The sequence below is a fragment of the Xenopus laevis genome, chromosome 4L (assembly GCF_017654675.1).
Source record: "Xenopus laevis strain J_2021 chromosome 4L, Xenopus_laevis_v10.1, whole genome shotgun sequence".
Taxonomy (NCBI): Eukaryota; Metazoa; Chordata; class Amphibia; order Anura; family Pipidae; genus Xenopus; species Xenopus laevis.
In genome coordinates, this window is record NC_054377.1 from 44,844,892 (window position 1) to 44,867,778 (window position 22,887).

Consider the following 22,887-nt stretch of genomic DNA (forward strand, 5'->3'; position numbering starts at 1 on the left):
TCACTATTTGAATCACATGATGGTACTCCCACAGCACTTTTAAACCAGCAACTAGTGAGCAAAATTACCCCTTATTGTAAATTCGATATACTGTAAATTATATTTGTTACTCATGTAAACTTCCAATATACTTCCTATGCTGGCTAAATAATAGGATACAAGCAATAACCAAAGTCAGTTCTAGGTAGGACAGAAAGGGCCCCAGAATCAAAGGAATCTATTGTAGGGAAAAAGTAAATGACAGTAGAAAGGAATGATTGTGCATGTATGGGATCTATTATTCAGAAACTTGATATTCTGCTCCGAAGGCGATGGCCCATAGTGTCCATTGCAAGCAAAAGATTTATAAACATTTTTATAATGAGTCTCTATTTCCTGTAATACTAAAACAATACCTTGCCATTGATCCTAACTAAGCTGCACAAATTCAAGTTGGTGGCAAAACAATCCTGTAGGGTTTAATTTTAGTAGACTTAATGTATGGTGGGTGATCCAAATTACATAAATAAAACTCAGAAGTAAAACCTCAGGTCCCAAGCAACCTGGGTAATAGATCTAAATCCCATACCTGTACTATGCAGCAATTGGAAGTTATTGTCAGTATATTGGCACAAGCAGACTGAAGCACTTAGCTGATGTCTATCAATGTTAACTTTATATGTGTACTTATGACAGCTTGGGTGGATAGTGAATTAAGTAGAAAGAATGCAGAGTGGTTGCATATTGTGAAGCTCAGGATGGAGGACTTTAATTAAAATACATAGGGTTAATGGCCTTTTCTCGAAGATAATAGCCGCTCCTTTACTTATTATGCATAGTGTGTGGTTTTTTGTTTTTTTTTTAAACATACAATGTCAGTACCATGAAACTTTTCACTAGTATATATTCCAACCATATGGTTTTCTTCAGTGTCTATCATAAGGAGATATTTTTCAAGGAAAGATTGCTAAATCCAATATTTGTATGAACCGGTGTTCGTCTAAGTTTTTGAATGGTCTACCATATTAAGTTTTACAGAAACTTGTCCCGCATATGGCTGGCTAGCATACTAATCATAACACAAATAAGACACAACACATATAATCAAGAAATAAAGAGGCCACACAATAAATCAATTAATTTCACAAAGATTCAATAATACATTTATATACAATTAACAGGTCTCCTCTAAGTCAAAATAATGTTCTCCCTCTGCCTGAATACAAAATACAGGCATAGTCTGTCCTTTGGCCTTGATTGGTACTACAGCTGCCTGCCCTGACTTTTGGCTGGATCTTGGATGTGATGTTTGCTGCCAGTCCCGATCCTTTGACATAGGTTACTTTACCACCAGTGCTACTCAGTAGAGTTCCCCTCTATTATAAGTTCAAAAGCATGCCAATAAGTGGCAGTTAACAAGACCAATATTTTAAGAAATCTGCAAAGACCTCAACAGATATGTTTTGGACATCATGGCAGAATCATTATAATTGGCTGTGCCCACCAACATGCAATGCTGCTTAGGAGACATGTCTGAACGCATGACACAAGAAGATCCAGGGTTTATTTAGTAGTCTACCTTCAATAATAATCATTGTGATGATACTGTTACCCTGGGTCACACCATCAATAGAAAGGCTTGTGGATTATTACCGCCAGACATTTTGTTTGGTAGGCATACTAGACGATTTGGCAGCAGTGGTGAAAGTCACTGTGGTCATAACACCCTTCCCATGTCATCACCTTCCATTCAATGACCACTGGCATGAATGTTCAGTCGATTAAAAAGAAAAAAAAACAAGAAAACCATGATGTTCAAAGAACACGATGTTCAATGAGACCACAACAACTATAACAAATATATATAAAACACAGACATGCCATGTATTCTAACCTCATGGGTGCACTAAACGCATCATCAACGAGAAGCATTTATGCAATCCCACATGGGATGGAAATTTGTTACAATTACTATATTCAAACAAAATTAAAAGGTCTTCAGAGTCTGCAATAAACAAGCCACATTTAAATACCAAGACTATTTGGAAGAAAAAAATGGAACAAATCCAAAAGTCTGTCTCCAATTAAAGATGCCCCAGTGAAAGGCTTATATTTAGGAAATGCAAAATACCAAATAACAAAAGGGCAGCAAATCTGGGAATGGGAACATAATAGTTAAGTATGGAAAGCATTAGCATAGAGCTACATATTTTTTCCTAAAATGCAAGGGAAGTCATGCACTGAAGGAAAGAACTGATCAGATTAGGTAAACTGACCTTCATTATAACCAGATATCGAGCCTGGGAAATAAGAAAGACGATAAGGAAGTTAGAGAGGAAATCCAAAAAATAAAAAGCTGCAAGCATTGCATTTTGTAGATACTGTTATCGTAGATACCTAATGTGGGTGGAGAACTGAGAAACAGAATCCCATGTAGAAAAATGTAAATTAAACTCCATAACTGACAGATTGGTCATTTTGAAAACACAGAGTTTTATACGCATTTGCACTATGGTCAGAAACCTAACTGAGGACAAATCAGTGGACATAGCACTATCGGGTATAGCTTATACCAGGTTTCACTGCCTGAGTCATGGTTAGTTGTTGCTCATCCTATTGCTGCCAGAGGGCCATACCATTAGACCCCTGACCTGATAGAAGGGTGCTTCCGTGTCTGAAAGATACTTTGTAGAAAATGTATTGTTCTGTAAATCCAAGTATTCCACAATTTTTAAGGATATTTTAAGGATATATTTAATAATATTTAAAAAATTGTTGTCAGCTTGCCATAACTCTGGCCACATTGGTCTGCCTAACATAGCTCCCACCGTTACCTATTATTGATGCCAGTTTATAAAAATGGCTACAAGAAGGTTATGAGCTGCAGATGTAGATAAAGAACAATTAAATATTCTTCCAGTGCAATCTGTTTCCATGGAAACTGCATTCTACATTGCAGCCATGGAAACAATGTAGAACAGATCATCTTATTTTCTAGTAAACAAGTAAAAAGACATTCTGTAATTGTAGGCCTAATTGGGAAACATGCAACAGAAATCCTTGTAAAGCCATGACATACCACGTCTGGTCTACACAACCAGTTTCCTGGACAGCCTTTGCCCTGTACATTCCACAGAATTAACTTTTTCTTGGGCATCCCACAGGAGGATGAGAGCTATATTAAAGGGACACTACCTTTCAAAAAATAATTTTTTGCTTTGTGAGAGAAAGCAAGGAGACCTACACTATCCTATGCAATCAAAAACAAGTTTCCGACTATGGGAAATTTTATCTGGGAAGTCATTAACCAGAAGCTTCCAAAATAATTTCTGACTGACTTGTCTTTTTCTGTGTAATAACAAGAAAGAAGTTTGTTTTGCTAGCATATATCTATGCTAAGGGCAACAAAATGTTATTTTTAATGTGTAATTGTTTTTATTGTGCCCCACAATACGCAGCAGTAGGGCCCTTGGGTCAATTCAAACCAGGGTACACTATAAAAAGGAGTTTATATTTTCTCCCTTGCTGGCACGGGTTTCCTTGGAATGCTCTGGTTTCCTCAAAAAACATATAGTCTCCTGATAAAACTTACCACTGTCTGTGGGTGTGATAGGCACCTAACACTGTAGGTTCCATTGGAGAAGGAATAGATGGGATTCTGTTTTAGGGAGTGATTTACTAAAACTTGATTTTTCTGGTGGAGTTTTTTTGGGGGGAAAAAAACACCTAGAATTTTTTAAGATTTATTATACCCTGAAGCTGCTAAAAGTCAGAATCTGAAAATCTGCAATTTCAAACTTGCCGAGGTAATGTAAAAGTCAATGGCAGATATCAATTTGAAGATATCGTGATCTGCTCTGGGTTTCATCCGATAATCTGAAAAATGCAGGTTTTTGTGCTATAACTCCCAAAAAAACCAAGTGATTCGAACATCAAATCTAAAAAATTTGTAGGATTCCAGTTTTTGCTCGATTTTATTGAGTCTTTTCCCACAACAAATTTTAAGTTTAATAAATTAAAATCGTAGATAGAAGTTTGGACGAGCTTGGTTTAATAAAAATATGAGATTAATTCGAGTTTTAGTAAATAACCCCCTTAATCTTTGTAAAGTGTAACCCAAGAACCCAAAGCAGAGGTGTAACTACCGGGGGAGCAGGGGGTGCAATTGGGCCAGGGCCCACACCCCTGCAGGGCCCCCCGGCAGTCACGCGCCCACTGCAGCGCCGAACGGAAAAGGGTTGGGGGCGGGACCTGGCTGCACGGCCCGCACCAGGGCCCACCCCCACCTAGTTCCGTCTCTGAACCCAAGGTTCTATACATTCCATATAATAGATGTCTTATCTATATAGGCTTTCCACAATTTGTGTACTCTACAATAAATAATGGGCACAAATACAATTTATTTTCCATTTCATATTGTCCCTTTAAATTTGCAGTTACTCACCAATTTATAATTCTCACAAGAGCCTTTTCTGTAAAGAACACAGAGTTAAAGCCAATTGACTATTGTCATATTGTCACGAATGATGTACAGCCATTGAAATTGAACTCCAGTGCAGCACATACATATTGGCATGGAGCCATGGCCTCTGTATCAGTAAGTGCAAGGGAGATGATGCACATTTTCTAAACATGGGTCATATTGCTTAGTACTTATATGATATATAATTTCTGTCTAAGATCTCTTTCCTGTTAATAGGATTTGTTTTCCAAATACTATTACAAATTCAAATATAATGTGGCCAAAAGTTCACTTTCCAGGTACAATTCCTCTTCTTTATTGATGTGTCCACATTTATCAGAAACACATCATTATCCCATTAATAAACCCTCCAGCTGCCTCCTAGTGGCCCACATTATGGACCCGTGCCAGTCTCCAAATCAGTTCCTTTCCCCAGCAGTTGACATGGCACTTTCAGGGTGGGCCAAAGTCCCACTATGCTGAGGACAAATGTAAACAACAGCCCAGCTTATCTGGACTTTTTCCCCCTAAGCCTGACGTCAGTGTCTGAGACATTGGAAAAAGGGACTGCAGAACAGATCTGTAACTAAAGTCTGCAGGGAAGCAGGGGGGCACAGTTCACAAGTTTTTTGCCAGATAATTTCAAAAGTGGAACATTTGGCTCTCTGTTTAAAATTGAGGTTGGGTTCCAGAGGTTTCCAGAGGCTCAGAAAACACCCAGTAAACTATAGTTAATGATAAGGGGTGCTCAAAACAGAAGTATAATAATCAATCCCAATTAGGGTACACTAAGGGACATATTTCTAAAAATGTGCAGTTGGTTTAAAGGGATACTGTCATGGGAAAACATGTTTTTTTTCAAAACACATCAGTTAATAGTGCTGCATTTTTTAAAAGAACAAACAGATTTTGTTATATTCAATTTTGAAATCGGACATGGGGCTAGACATTTTGTCAGTTTCCCAGCTGCCTCCAGTCATGTGACTTGTGCTCTGATAAACGTCAGTCACTCTTTACTGCTGCACTGCAACTTGGAGTGATATCACCCCTACCTCCCCCCCCCCCAGCAGCCTAACAACAGAACAATGGAAAGGTAACAAGATAGCAGCTCCCTATCAAGATAGCTGCCTGGTAGATCCAAGAACAGCACTTAATAGTAAAAGCCAAGTCCCGCTGAGACTGATTCAGTTACATTAAGTAGGAGAAATAGCCTGCCAGAAAGTAATTCCATCTTAAGGTGCAGGCACAAGTCACATGACTGGGGCAGCTGGGAAACTGACAAAATGTCTTGTCCCATGTCCGATTTCAAAATTGAATATAAAAAAATCTGTTTGCTCTTTTGAGAAATGGATTTCAGTGCAGAATTCTGCTGGAGCAGCACTATTAACTGATGTGTTTGGGGGAAAAACGTTTTCCCATGACAGTATCCCTTTAATGCCTAGACATGCTATGTACTCAATAATTTCTCCAAAGCATGCTATTAAGTAAAAAATATATATTTTATTCACATCAGTAGTTAAAAAACATGTATAGTATTCCCTCTAACGCCTAACGCGTTTCATGCTTACCCAGAACTTAGTCATAGGCAAAATCCAACTAGTCTCTCTTGCTCTGTTCCTTAAGTACTAGCACATGTAGTCCCTCCCCTTAATAAAACCAATCACAAGCATATGTTACAAATGCCATATATCATCCAATGGACTACTGGCTTTGTTCAGATACGATGATTCTAATAGACATGCTATGTAAAATTACGTATTTGTAAAGCCATATAATGATTTTATATGAATGCGAAGCAAGCAAAGAGGTGACAGCTTAAAAACTTAAGTACCTACTTTTACAATCTATTTATATGCTTCATACAAAGCATTTTGCACAATAATCACCACAGATATTTTTAGATGCCTGAGATTGCCCCAATCATTTCAACTGGTTGCAGCAGCTCTACAATGATATCTAGTATGGCTTTTGGAGTTATGGCATAAAACAAAAAATACTTGCCTACATTTTCCATAATAATGATGCATGCTGTAATTCACATATACAAGAAAGTTTTAAGAAATACATTTCCACCAATTTTAAACTATTGTCACACCAAATAACCTCCTATATGAGTCCTGCACAGCAGAAACATCCATCAGTGCCAGAGCTGAACCTATGGGACCTTGCCTCACTGGGAACAATCTAAACGAAAACTTTTAGCATTACCAAACAATTCCTACAGAACTGCAGCAGCTGAAAGGCAAGGGTGAAAATCTTTGCTATAAAGGGATATGCCACCCTTGTTATTGTTACTCTAACTTCACCTGTTGTAACCAATCCATCTGTGCACACCCTTTATTTCAGGACTGCTAAATTGAGAAGGGTTTATCACTTAATTTCCAAGTCAGTGAGTCCAAAATAAAACTAATCCTATATTTAAAATCAATTGTTTTTGTACTTTTTATAGGCAACATTGAGCTTGAATAATGAACAATCTGAAGCTTAAAAGCTGTTTATTTAAATATCCACATATTCTGCCATTTTAATCAGGAACTCTTGTTATGAATAGAAACCCAAGCTTTATTTGTCTACTTACGGTTACCTTGTGTAAAAATAAACCATTGTTTGTAGCAGTGGACTAGATTTTCACTGCTGTAGTGTACAATAGGCCAAATAAATTAGCTTTAGCTGACTGCCAACAGAACAGTTTGCTATACAATTTGCATGTACTGCCTTGAACTTTGTGCACAAAGAATCAGGAAACTGCACCTGTAAATTGTTTTTTCCCCAAGAATAATTACAATAAAATATACTGTATGCAAACGACTATGGAATATCTGTGATGCTTTACCAATATAAAGTGTGTCTTCAGTCTTGATACTTTTATTTCTGAAGAGACAAGGTAACTTAAAGGAGAATAAAAAGCATAATTATAATCAACTACTGGAGACCCTAGGCAGCTTCTCGTGTTTGAGGAAAACTGCACTGGCTTGTGTTACTACTGTAGGAGCGTCACATTACCATCTTCTCCCACTTTGTGGATCCCTCTATGGCCAGGTGAACATGCTCAGCAGATCAGAAAGCCAGCTTTTTGCTCAAATTTTGGTCGTTCACTCAACTGCAAATGAAGCTAGTGCACACTAGCTTCTACAGATCTCTAGGAGAGAGAAAAAGTCATGGCGCATCTACAGAAGTACTCTTGCCCGTTTTCTGGAACATGGAGCACCGGCCCTGGGCCCAGAACATTATTAAACACTGTAGGATGTTTAACAAATTGGCATAAATCAGTGATTATACCTCATACTTTTTAGCTTAATGTCTCATAGCTACAATATTTTTAATCAGCATTTTCCTTAAATAAAGGAAATGGTGAAAAGTATCATTGGGTTCAAGTACACAGAGCAAGGGCTGAATGATCTTCTGGTCAGAAAACGTAATGGTACAGGGAGTCCAGAAACAGCGAGACAGTGGTGGCCCAGTGTGATAGTCAGTTAAAGACAGATTTACAGAGAATGCCTGTTTGCTCTCCTAAATACTTCTCAAATGGCATCTTGGAGATCAATTAGAGCAGTACTGCTTTATATGTAAAACTGCATGATCAATGTTCAGTATATATACCCATTTAATGCACAGAACTGCTGAATATGTAGGACTTTATATATACATGATAAAAATAATAATATATAGTTTTGGAACTGTGGCTGATACAGCAAGATTTTCAAAAAAAACCTTGTTAAGAGCCAAATTGAGTTCTGGATAAATGGCGGGCCTCAAAATAGGTTTTAAAATAATAATAACCCTAGCCCTCCATTTCAGTGAAGTGCACAAAACCAGAGGGTAGGAGAGCTTGTTGTGTTTTCTGAAGTGCTGAGGAAGGAGAGGGACCATTTCCAATGTCTTGTTTTGACAAGGAAACCAAATATCATGGTACTGTAATGTACACTAAAAGCAGAATCATACCGAGAGTTTGAAGGCTCAAAGCATTGTAAATAATTAAAGAAGACATTTTCTAATATATATTTCCCCCCATCTAAGTCCTATCTCGCTGTCATAAATATGACCCTTTCAGACAATATCATTCATGGCCACAGTATGCTGCTTTTGATGCAGCTGATATGGCAAGATTTTTGTTTAACACCAGTTTTAAAAAAGTACATTTGAGATTACATTAAAGACAGCTATACCTCCAGAATCAATACTTAACCAACAAAAAGTTTATATCATATTAAATGATAAGATATTACATAAAACAGCTGATATATAAAACCTTGCTTTATGTAAATAAACCATTTTCATAATAATATACTTTTCTATTAGTATGTGCCATTTGGTAATCATAAATAGAAAATTGTGATTTTAAAAAATAAGGGCAACCCCCTGGGATCATACCATTCCTTGTGCACACAAACAAAACAACAAACCATACTTATTATGTCACATGAGCCAATTAACAAACAGAGTTCTGTCTTCAACACTTCTTCCTGTTAGAGTTGTAGTATTTCTGGTCAGATGATCTCTGAGGCAGCACAGAGACCATCACAAAATGGTGGCTCAAGGTAAGAGAACGTAAGAGAATGTAAAAGGGTAAGATTTACTTAAATATATAGACCAGTTTGGTAAGATTCTTTAATATGCCACCTAATACGATATTAACTATCTGTTGATTGTGTTCATTTTGGGGGGTATAGTTTTCCTTTAAACTGTCATTTTGTGATGGTCTGTATGCTCCCTCAGTGATCACCTGACAGCCCATACTATCAGGTGATCACAGAGGGAGCACACAGACCATTTATTGTGTGGGAGTAAAAGACAGAACTTTGTCTGCGATTGGCTAATGTGACCTAACATGTATGCGTTTGTTTATGTGCACAGTGACCATATGATCCCAGGGGGGTGACCCTTAGTACTTCAAATGGCAATTTTCTATTTAGGATTACCCTATGGCACATACTAATGAAAAAAGGAAATTTTTATGAAAATGGTTTATTCAGATGAATCATCATTTAACATATAAGCTGTTTTATGCAATACATTTTTATTGGCCTACATTGTTTGAGGGTATAGTTTTCCTTTAGTTATTATAAAATAAATCGATGTCAAATGAACCCCCACACAGGGCACTGAAAACAAGGCAAAAATGTTGCGTATGGTCTTGAGGTAAGATGAAATGTCCAGGATCAACTCTAAAGGTGGCCATACACGGATAGATCCGCTCGTTTGGCGATGTCGCCAAACGAGTGGATCTCCCTCCGATGTGGGCAATATCGGACTGATCCGATCGTGGGCCCTAGGGCCCAACGATCGGATCCTTCACGTTCGCAAACGGGCGGTCGGATCGCGGGACCGCATCAACGAACAGATGCGGCCGTGATCCAACGGGATTTTTAACCCCATCCGATCGAGATCTGGCCGACTTTCGGCCAGATCTCGATCGGGGAAGCCCGTCGGGGGCCCCCATACACGGGCCAATAAGCTGCCGACTCGGTCTGTCGGCAGCTTTTATCGGCCCGTGTATGGCCACCTTAAAGCTTGCATTATTTCTAGACTTGACACTAGAAAAGTTCAAACAAAAACATCTAGCTGCAAAAAAATATTTTGAAAGAATGCCAGAGATGAGGGACATCTGGATTGTGTTACACGGCTAGCGAAACAACGCCATTGCTAGACTTTTATATCTGAAGTGAACAGTCCTCTAGTTCAAGTATTCTTTGGGGAAAATATCTATCTCCAAAAGAAGAGATCAAGAGCAGCACAATCATAAACATCAATCTCTCTTGTTTCATGGCATCTGTAGATTTTACCTCAGGAAGCCTTCATTTCCACATTGGAGACTGAGAATTAAACTTAATCTCTAAACAACTAGTGAATTCCCACAACAAGTACATGTCAATGGGGTTGCCTTGTGTTACTCTCTTGGAGCAGCTTACATGATTACTTTAGTTGGCAGGGTGTAATGAATAAAAATAATGATTAGACTGGGTCCTAAAGTGGTGTGCATGGCTCTAAAATCTCTGAGATTGCTGACCCAAGCCCATAGATGGTGCTCAGTATTCTGCTATTTAATGTCTGTTTCTCACAGAATGCGCCAGTTATGCTTTGCAATGGAATAGCCGCAACTGCCAGCATCCTCACAGGGAACTTTGCTGGCCTCCTTTTCCTTTATTTCCTTAATGAGCACCTCTATCAGATATGCTAATCCTAAAAATATTAGTCTTGTGCACCAATTTTCATTGTATTTATTAGCATGTATAAAAGTGGAGATTAAATAAGGACTTCATCGTGGTAAGAGGGGGAGAGTTCCACCTGCATTTTTCAGCACCACAAAGATCCCACTGCTACAGTACCTCCTGTATGGCATCACCACAAACGTTAAGTTATATCTATCACTATTTAAAGATACAGCAAAAGGCTACAAAAAAGGATTTATTAAATAGATGAACGTAAAAACATTAAGCTAAAAACCTACATCTGGTATTAATGTCCTATTTACAATGCTGTGTTTGCCCATAGTTGTTTTATAGTGCTAAAACAATTTCACAGGCTTATGTCTGGAGAACCTTCGCTTTTCTTCAAATTGTTAAATCGTCTCTACACAGCTCACATCTCACGGTGAAACAAGTCACACGTTTGTAAAAAAAACCAAAAACACACACAGTCTGGCCAAAACTCCAGCATATTACGGATCATTTATGATTGGCCTGGTTGCCTGTCTACATTGGACAAAATCACAAAAAAAAACAACCATACAGTTTGAAAATATACTTTAGGTACCAGAAATGGAGTTTGGAAAACATAGTAAAATGGGCATGATTGTAGTATTTATATAGTACAGGTATGGGACATGTTAATCTGAATGATAGGGACCTGGGGTTTTTCAGATAAGAGGCATTTCCGTAATTTTGATCTTATTAAAAAATTATTCAAACATTAAATAAAACCAATAGAATTGTTTTACCTCTAATAAGGATTAATTATATATTAAATAGCATTAAGTACAAATCATGGACAACATACATAGAATCTTTATCACAACAAATGAGAAATCTCATTATTACAACCGCTGCTCGTGGAATCGTCCCAGTACCTCAGAAACCAGTTACGAGATCAACGACAACCAAACCATGCACCCCACCTCAGGAGCCACATAGCCAACAGGTTACTAGCCTCCACCCTCAGAACCATATATAAGCATGGGCGTCCACAGAGGGGGGCAAGAGGGGGCAGTGCCCCCCCCTGGGACTGTCCACACAAATCTCTCTGCACGCTTAATTTTACCCACAGCCAGCGCTTCCCAACTGCCTCCCCCAGTCTCCGGGGTGACTCTGATTGACGTCACGGAACGCCGTCGCGACTTTGCCAATGCGACGTCGCCGACGCAACGCGACGTCGCCGACGCAACGCGACGTCGCCGACGCAACGCGACGTCGCTGACGCAACGCAACGTCACGTCGCCACTCGCGAGGGTGCTTTGTGAGGACGAGTCGAATGCGCGGGAGCTGAGCTGAGCGATGAAAAAGAAATAGGTGAGGACCTGCCCTTTTCTCTCCCCAACCTGATCTCAGCCTGCTCCTTCCTGATTCACGAGGTCCCTCATCCCTGGCCCCTTCATGTCAAGACCCTGCCTCACATTAGTAGAACACTCCATCTACTTCCAAATCTGCCAATAAACTATCTCAACCACTTCCACACTGGGGCACCTAAGCAGTTACATTCCATAAATTCATTCCACCCTTTATTATAGTGGTCATTCCCTAGATATATATATATATATATATATATATATATATATATATATATATATATATATATATATATATATATATATATATATTTGTCTGTTGGGGGATGCTACCCTAAACTAAATTACTTGCCCCCCCCTGGAAAATTTTCTGCGGACACCCATGTATATAAGGTCCTATTGTTATTTGTCACCTGAGCTAAGTTTAAATTGTTATTATTGTTTTTATCATGACATAAGAATGAAGATACATAGGGGCCGATTCACCAAGGGTTGAATATTGAGGGTTAATTAACCCGATATTCGACTGGGAATTAAAATCCTTCGACTTCGAATATCGAAGTCGAAGGATTTTAGTGCAAATAGTTTGATAGAACTATCGAAGGAATAATCCTTCGATCGAACGATTCGAAGGATTTTAATCCAACGATCGAAGGATTATCCTTCGACCAAAAAAATTTAGGAAAGCCTATGGGGACCTTCCCCATAGGCTAACATTGACTTTGGTAGCTTTTAGATGGCGAACTAGGGGGTCGAAGTTTTTTCTTAAAGAGACAGTACTTCGACTATGTCGAACGATTTTTAGTTCGAATCCTTCGATTCGAAGTCGTAGTCGAAGGTCGAAGTAGCCGATTCGATGGTCGAAGTAGCCCAAAAAACACTTCGAAATTCGAAGTTTTTTTTACTTCGAATACTTCACTCGAAGTTAGTGAATAGGAGCAATGTTAAAGGAGCAATACAGAAATCTTGCTGTTTATTCAAGAATGTATTATTATGTAAAACCTTTAAATAAAAACAAGTTTAAAAAAAATAATTAAGTACAAGGTACTGTTTTATTATTACAGAGAAAAAGAATATTTTTCTAAAATTTGTAATTATTTGATTGAAATGGAGTCTATGTTAGATGGCCTGCCTGTGTATGGCCACCTTAATGGCTTCTTTTCATGGATGTAATGGACTGTCCCAGCAACTTATTTTGACAACACACACACAAATCTGGGGATCCTGCAAAGACCAAAATGACAGGACCAAAAACTGATAAAATACATTCTACACAGCAATTTGTTCTATATTTACTGTAAAAAGGATTATTAAGGATGAAAGGATTACACATTACACTCTAATATGTAAGCTATGTATGTCATTATAATAGTTTTCTTTCCACAACGTATATTTATTGTACCTTGACCACTGCTTTTATAGCCCAAAGTATGCCACATTCATACATAAACAGAAATTAACAATTGTCACTGTCACAAGGCCACAAAAAGGGAAAAAGCATATGTTCCATAAAGGAAACTAGAAAGGAAAAAATAAAGACAGAATAAGGCCTAACAGTTGATATACTAGACATACGAGAGATAAGCTGACATGCAGTAAAACAAGTATTTCATAACACACTTCCTCTCATATCCATGCTTTTGTTAAAAAATACTGCTCCATAATTAGCTTCAAATTATGGACCACGCCAACATTTTAGCTTAAAACTATTTAAAAAAGTGAATGGAGACTATGACTATGCTTAAAATGCATCTATGGTTTCAGAGGTTTGAGCAGCTTATCATAAACATTTACATGGTGCAACTTCGAAACAACTGCTTTTGTGTTTCAGAGCATATGGTCCCCAAACCACGTTACAATTATTTTCCATAGCCCTGGTAATTTTGTAGTTGCCAGTCAGTTGGCATTGACAGACAGGGGGTACTGGAAATTGACAAAAGATATGCCCACTTATCACTGCTCCCTGGCTTTGCACAAGAAAATACCAGGCCCCTACCCTCCTGATGGGCCTACCCATCAAAAATCAGCCAGATATCGACCAGGCAGGTTTATATCTGTACACACCAGTGATTGTCTAAAGCTGGCCAAACATTTTCTCCAAACAAGTGGGCCTTTCCCCAATATGCTCATCTTGAGGCTGATTGTTTGGCCCTTGGGTTAATCTAATGATAGCAGGAGCTATGTTGGCCATCTGGGTAATACATCAATGCACAAATGCAATGCACCTGCTCAATATCTGCCCAATTTTAGGTCACATTTTGGTCAAGCAGGCCCATCTGCTGGCACCATGCACAGGCCACATTCAGTTTTCATATTAGATAATTCTGCCAGTTATATTGCTTACAATACTCAGTGAATGTACTGCATGCCATTTAATTCTGCTGGGAAATCTTAAAAGGTTGTTCACCTTCCAACACTTTCAGTTGTTTTCAGATTGCTCACCAGAAACAAAGATTTTTTTTAAATTACTTTCTATTATTTATCTGTGACAGTTTTTTTTTTTATATTGAGCTTTTAAAGGGGTTGTTCACCTTCCAACAAAGTTGGTTTCACACAATTTCCCAGAAATAAAGACTTTTTTCCAATTACTTTCTATTTTCTGTGTGAGACTGTTTTTCTATTATTGAAGTGTAATGTTTCATTTTTCACCTTCTAAAGCAGCTCTGGGAGGGGTGTCGCCGACCCTGTAAACAGTTTTAAATTGATACATTTAGTTGATACATTTCTTATCTTTGGCCCTGTTGAGCAGAATCTCTGGGTTTCATTAATGGCAGCTGTTAGAATAGTTGCTAATAATCCAAAGAGGCTGCTAAACAATGTATCAACTAAATGTTGCAAAATTGTAGCAGTTGTAGCAGCCTGAATTACTGAGCTGCCAGACTGAAACACTAGAGACAGGGACATTAAAGTTTAAACAAGGGCGTAACTACAGAGAAAGCAGACCCTGCGGCTGCAGGGGGCCTAGGAGGTATATGGGCCCCAGGAGGCCCTAATTCAAAAGCAATTTCAATAAATATTGGCAATACATGTCAACCTCTAGACATTTTGGGGACTTGAAAAATAATTTGCTGTGGGGCCCCGTCATATCTAGTTACGCCACTGAGTTTAAACTTAGATTTTGGAAAAACTGTAAAAAATAAAAGATGGAAAGTAGTTGAAAAAATACTTTATTTATTGTGAGCAATCTGAAAACAATTGAACTGGAGAAAAAAAAAACAACCCCTTTAAACTTTATATTTTTCTAAAGGAGCTCTGGGAAGGGGGTTGCTGATGGTAAAACTGCTCTAAATCGATACACAAGTTGATACATTTCTTATCTTTGGCCCTGAGCTTCATTAAAGGCAGCAGTTATAATTGATACAATAATTGATGCAATAGTTGCTAATATTCCACAGATGCTGCTGAGAAATGTATCAACTAATGTAGCAAATTGTAACAGTTCAGAATCTGCGCCTGAATTGCTGACATGCCAGACTGAAACACCAGAGACAGGAACATCAAATTTTAGACTTCAATTTTGGGAAAATGGTAAAAAAATAAAACATGGAAAGAGATTGAAAAACCTTTTGGCGAACAACCCCTTTAAAAAAATGCATCAATTTGACTGCTCCTTAAAGGGTTCGGATTAATTTCAGGATTCGATCAAATCTTATACAAATGAAATCCTGAAAAGATTAATTTGTCGCATCCCTAGTTCAAAGCCAATATGAATTGTTTTCTGCAGTTTTTAACATGCAGCCCCGCCCACTTCAGCTGCAATGGCTAGACACTGTGTATTTTGCAACTGACCAATGCAGTTTAAATATACATCTTCAATTAAGCATTCTGCCATATTAATAAGCTGGATGCATCTTCGATTGGGTGGAGCTTTTCCACATTTTGCTGCATTCTCTAGTGGAGTTGCCACTTGACATTGAATTGTGAATGTTCTGATTCTATCCCTGGCTATTTTAAAGGTGGATAAAACTACTTTTAGAATTTTTCTCATCCAGGTATTGAACTAATTATCCAGAATGCTTGGGACCTAGAGTTTTGTGTAAAATGGATCTCTCCGTAATTTGGATCTACATACCTTTTGCTGATTTACTAATTAATCTCAGTTTTTTATGACAACAAAGTCTACCAAACTCCCTTCCACGAACTATACTCATTTATCCATAACTATTCTTGAAAAAATCGGAGCAACACACCGTCTTAACAAAATTGAACATCGAATTTTTACGACTGACGATCCAAAAACTCAATTTTATTGAATCTTCACATAATCCAGTGCAGATCAAGATGTCAAGAAACAACTTCAGGGACATCTGCCATTGACTTCTACATGACCGCGACAGGTTTGAGATGTAGTATTTTTGTATTCAGATTTTCCCTCTAAAAACCCCGACCAGAAAAAAAAATTTGAGGTATAATAAATGAGCCCCTAATTCTACTCAAATTTATTTTAAATATTAAATAAACCCAATAGGATTGGTTTGCATTTAATAATGATTAATTCTATCTTAGTTGGGATCAATTACAAGGTACTGTTTTATTATTTATTTATTAAATCTGAATTATTTTATTAAGATTGAGTCTATGGCTAACTGACCTCCTATAATTCAAAGGTTTCTGGATAAAGGGTTTCCAGATAACAGATCCCATACCTGCATAATGTAATAATTGACAGTTTGACTTGGCTAGCAAGCAATTGGAATAGAGTATGGAGTAGTAATATGGAGAATGGAGCAATAAGTGTCTATAGTACCTAGACATATGGAGGTTGATGTGTTACAAACACTATATTGTAATAATAACTCCTCGTAAAATTAAACTTATGAATATGCAGGTCCTCTTTGTGTAATGAGATGTTCCAACAAGATTTCTTCAGGAATGTATAGGCCTCTGAGGCCTGCTTAGACACGAGATATACTGATGTTCTCATCTAAACTTGCTGTCCACATTTTAATCCTACATGGTTTCACCCACTTCAGATCCTAAGATAGAACAGCCGCATGTTAGGATAAGGGAAAATATTTTAATCCTAAAAGGCTGGGTCTCTGATTCTAAAAGAGAAAACCTAAAGATGGTACACTCTAAGCTTTACTCTTTGTTTGCCGGGACCTTGGGCATGGGAAGTAAAAATATTTAAAAATAAATTCTTAGATCTTAAAATTTAATAACATTATTTCAAAATTTCTTGAAAAGCTGCTTTGTAGAAGTACTTAAATCTGCTGGTTGAAACAAGTATAATTAGAAGTTGTAGGATTACCTCACATACCATGTTCACGTTACAGTTTGTGTATAGGTAGTGCTAGAGGAACGGACTTTTGGCCACTTAATGCGGTAAGTATTCTCCCCTACTTTACATGCCTGTTTGTGACTGTCATATTTTTAATGTATATCGATAAAGGTACACAACACTACATATCCATAATCCATACATTTCATATCTATAAAGCTACACTACCCTATATTATGTCTCCCATGTCTTTTAAAAATGTGCAGCATAGCATAAATACGCACAAAATGAAGCCCTATTGAAAATAATGGAATGTGCCCTATAGTAATTCCATGGGGCGCTTGCGAGCGCCAGTGTTTGCACTTTTAAGCAGAAAGGCCAATACGCCAAGGAGACACCATATTATTGAACTCTATGGGATCCGCAGGTTTGGAAATACACTTTGCTGAAATATGCACCATATTGTTAATATGGTGAACAAACTCTTGCCAAATGGATTGCACATATACATATTTGCGACATTGTATGCTTGTGACATAATTATGTTGGGTATTGACTATCTGTATGGCTACATTTTATATGTTAATTGCTTTTCCACTTGGCTTTTTTTTCCACAAAAAATTATTCCAAGTGGAATTGTGGGGAACGAGAAAAAACAGAAATAAATGCATGTTGTGAAAAGAAAACTACAAGCTGAAAAACGCATATTATCATGTGTGTGTGGTTTCATTGGTGTATTTACGCCCAACTGCTAGTTTTTAAAAACACAACATAAAAATGCCACGTGTGACCTCACCCTTTGCTCTGGATAAAGTTTTTCGATGTACCATTATTTTTAAGTTTACATATAATTACTAAAGTCACTAAATTCAGCTGCAACCAAATAACCATTGTTTTATTCAGCACACTCACATCTATTCTTCAACTGAGCAAAAACAGTAGAGTGGTGGCTTTTCTAACCAATCAGGTGATTCATCCTATGTCGTTTCTAGGGTAATAAGGGACACAAAAATTTAATTTCTTATGTTGTAACAGTTATGCATGGAACATCTGGATTGTTTGACTAATGAAGTCAACAAACTTTTTTACCATAAAGTTTTCTGCTCTTTTTATTATGTTCATTTGCATAAACTACGCTGATCTCCCAGTACTGAAAAATATGTACACACATACACACATGATGATTAAACTAATTTTGATCCACTGGCTATACAGTACTTATCTGCTTTTAGAGCTTTCAACATGTTTACATAACAAACATCCTATTCTCCCTCAGGGAGTAGATCAGGTTTTGTCCCTTAGCGAGCAGTTATTTGGCAAATGAGTTACACGAATATTAAAAACGTACTGCTGGGACACTGGTCCTGAAAGAGAAGCAAGAAGCCTTTGTGTTTTCTGCAAGTGGAAAACAGAAGACTCTGTATAACAGCTACAATAATGAAAACAGGATGTGATTGAGTCTGTGGGCTTGACATTATCTTAAACCCCTTGGGTGCCTGATTTCAAATGTATTCTTTTAGTGGTGTTCAGAGTCTATCCTGGCAGATGGCGATAGATGATTTAACAAGTACATGACACCTTATAAGTGCATTATAGTGCGTGCATTCTGTTGATGCTTTGATAAAGCAAGGCCCAAATGAAACCATAGTGTCTCCATGGTTACTGTAGGTGCTGCACCAACATCTCTAGCTTTCAACGCCCCATCTCACTTTGCAGGAAACATAAAAGGCTTCTACTTTTCAGTAATATATTGGTTTGAGCACCAACTAGGTGTTTTTCATTTGCTATTTCATAGTCAAGTTATAGACTTACACAAACATATTGTCATGTACAAATATGCAAACATGGCTACAAACAGCATTTTATGACTGTCCAATTACTTTTAGTTCCATAATGATCAGCCAATTCAAAATCGATTTAACCTTTCAGAAGCAAAAATTCTGATGGCTGACCTCATTACACATAAGCATCTCACAAAAAAGCTCCCATGAGATGATGATTGCCCAGTATAGTTTTAGTTTCTGTTGCTCTGTCCATGGCTTGGTGAAACTTGAGGTAGGCATAGAATGTTCCAATAGACCATGCAATAGAGGAAACAGACCCAGCAGCTTCTTGGGATCCAGAAATGATCAAGTTTTTGTGGCTCTAGAGGCCTAAAAAAAAGTTTTGCTGTGGTAACTACAGTAACTCCGGATTAAAGCCAAACTCCAAGTTTACTACAACCTAATGCTCTTGCAAGCTCACTGCAATTTACCTACACTAATTGCTTGGTACATAAAAGCACATAGAAAAAATTAAAAAAACATGAAAAGCTACAGTGTTTTGATGTCATAGGGCCCTTCCCAGAAAATCAGTAACCTTCAATACAGCCAGCTGCTAGACCCCAGCATGGCTCACATGGATCCTAGTCATAGACTAGTCCTTATAAATTGCTAACAATTTGTGGGTAAAAAGGTTTGTGTATGTATATACACACAAATGTTTATAGTAATGGATGCAGACAAAAAACAAAGAAATAAATAGGCCACTAGGATAAAATGACCTGCAAGCTTTATTTATTAAGTGCTTCTATTTACGTCTGTAATTGTGTTATCATGGCTATTGTATTGCAGAAGGAGTGGTGCAGTGAATAATAAATATTCTCAACTCTGATTCAAACAGGGATGGCGGGTTCCATTTATTTACCAACTCATGGTGGTTGTGCCTACCGTAAGAAGTCAAATATCCGTGTTCCATACTTTATACTGTAAAGCTCTACAAGCCTGTAAGTGTGCACCACTGAGTGTGATAAAATAATCAATTCTCATTTTAGCAAAGCTTTATTAGCTTTCTTCATATGAAAGCTGTGACTATCCATGTTACATTAACACACTATGTACACTAATTGAGAAATACAGCACTGGAAGACAACACATGATGGGGTAATCAGATGTACACGCCTTCATGTCCTTAATTTTCGTTTTTGCTTAAATAGTGAAATCACTATGCCTAAATGATGTTGCAAATGGATAAAAAAAAAGAAGCAAACTTTTCCTACTTTTTCACCCAAACATCTCTTTATTTATACCCCCACCTGAATAATCTAATTGGTTACTAAGCACAAGTTTGCTCAATAAAATGAAAGCAGTGGCAATATGACACCTGGCATTGTTTGTTTTTATTTTTTACTTAATTTGAAAAATTAACTATTACTACATAACTATTAATTATTACTGCTATGTATTACTATCTGTATAATATAGATTGTATTTCATATATGCATAGGGGAATATCCCTAGAGACAGTATCAACTTAAAAAACACCTATTCAGTTTTGAGCTGGGCTGAGTATTGCAATTTGCACGTTCTTTATATGATAGTCTTACCATATTTAGTCATAATCTGTCAGATAAAGACCAGTGGAAACAGAGTGTCGACATCAAATGAATAATTGTCAGCCAGACAAAGAGAAGATTTTTATCATGACTTGGAAAACCTAAAACAGGCAACATCTCACATAACCAATTTTTGCTTCCAAAAACAAATTCTTGCTGTGATGAACTACCAGTAATGTTGCTATTCCTGCATGTCTGCCCAAAACATCAGTCAAGTCAATTCAACCACACAGGTGCATTATTGAAACAATAAAACATAAGCATAAGCAACAAAATGCCAACTAATGTCACCACATCCACCAACAAAAACTGTCCAAAGGCAAACTAGCACTCAGTAAATGATGTACAGAATGGTTTCAGTGGTGTTCAATTTGAGAACTTAAAATGGCGTCAAACAAGACAAGTTGCCTTGCTTATCCCCAGAACGTCCATTAGCAATTCTAGCATGGCCACCACACATACAGCTCAGAACATCTGGTGCTTCCTTTTTTTAGCACTTTGGAGTAAAGGTACAATATACCCTCCTCTTTCAGTGATGCATATGTAAAAAAAAAATATATATATATATATATATGTTTGTTAGACATATCGGATTCCAAATATTGAATGGAAACTATGATTGTCTTGGCGCTTGCTGGAAACAGTTCCACGCCCGCTTAAGTTCACAATGTAATGCAACCCCTCCCTCACCTTATTCCACTGTGAAGTGATGGATTCTGAGAATTGAAAATCCTGTACTTTGGTCCACAGTGGTGGATGGTCCACAGATTCTCTGGAAAAGCAGTGGGACTTCAAGTCCCAAAATTTATCAGTTCACAGTGGAACAAGTTGAGGGAGGGGTTTCATTACACTGTGAGCTTAAGGGGATGGGGAGTGCAGAGACATGTCTTACTTTCAATCTGTGGAATCTGGAATGTTTGTGTATAAAAAAAAAAATATTTATGTTTATTTCTGAAGTTCAAAGAAATTTATAATTGTATAAAAAAAAAAAATCAGCATTCCGTTCCAAGAACGTTCCATTTCCATTGTGGTGATCGAAAAGTACAGGGCCTCCAAAGAGAGGTCCAGTCTGCTCAACATATGTCTTTGTAAGACTTCATAAGAACTGCCATAGTTTCTTCCTCATTTAACTGGAAACTGGTTATTGTACATATATTACAGTGCTATATAATAGAAGTAGGGAATATAAATCACACAGGTAATTTAATAAATTAGAATCGAGGCAAAGAGGGCCGTGCTTATTTCTGATCCCTAGAAATGTATAGATAAAAGGAAGATGCTTCTCTGAACAAGCATATTCATATTTTCTGATCTGTATGCCAAGTACTTGGGCCCCTAAAATGTATGTCAGCCATGTGTGCTCTTCCTGTGCAAATTATGATAAAATAAGTGACTGGGGCAAAATTATTATACTTACCTACAAATTCAAATTTGAATCATCTTATCATCAGAAGATATATAATATTTTTGTCCTTTGCCACATCAACAGTTTTGCTAGCTAAATGCCATAACCTATGATTTAAATTAGCTTTGGAAACTGTTTTTTTTTTTTTTTCAATTGTTTTGCCTTTAAGAGAAGAAAGAAGCATGACCTCTTCATTATATTTCTTACTTAAGCTACAAACTACAACACATAAAATTTTAAGTAGCCACTGCAGCTTTTAAGGCCTCAAATACATCAATGAGACAGCCAATACATTGTAAGAAAAAGATGTGTCCATCATAACTACACTGGACAAATGATGTACTTTCCTAAGCCATTTGCTTTCAATGAAATTTCAGCTTCTGTTTTCTAATCTGCTGTTGGCTACAAAGCAAAATGGAGAACCCTGCCTCCATCTACAAATGAGAGCTGCTGAAGCCGCAATCAGTTGTGTTATTGTGTGCAATTTATCAGAAATATATTTTCTTCTTTTTCAATACTTATTCACTGGCATACCTAAATTATCATATCTAGCATTTTTAGTTGATCACAAAAAGGCATTTTTCAATTTCTCTTAACACTGCAGTACAATGGCATGTACAGGGGTTGCATTGTACTTCAATTTTATTGAATATACAAAAAGTACCCGGGACAAAAGTAAACAGCATATCATAATGAATACACTAAAAATAAGGGCATCATTTGCTGCAACTAAAGCAAGAGCTCTGCAATTGAAAGTCCCCAATTTAATATTCATACATATTCCTTGGATTAAAGAACTATGAAGGCCCCTGCTTTGTGAGTATACAATAATAATATTATATATCAGATCTAGGTGGTGTTTACATTTGGATAAAATATGTTTCCGACCATACGATATACTGTATGCCTGATGGATCCCACTGTTGTACTGTGCTGCATTGCATCT

The 22,887-nt window shown here is 37.4% G+C and overlaps 1 protein-coding gene across 2 annotated transcripts in view; it reads right to left on the reverse strand.

Moving 5' to 3' along the window:
* The window catches only part of cmip.L (c-Maf inducing protein L homeolog), a 126,285-nt gene that overhangs the window by 101,220 nt on the left and 2,178 nt on the right, over nt 1–22,887 (reverse strand).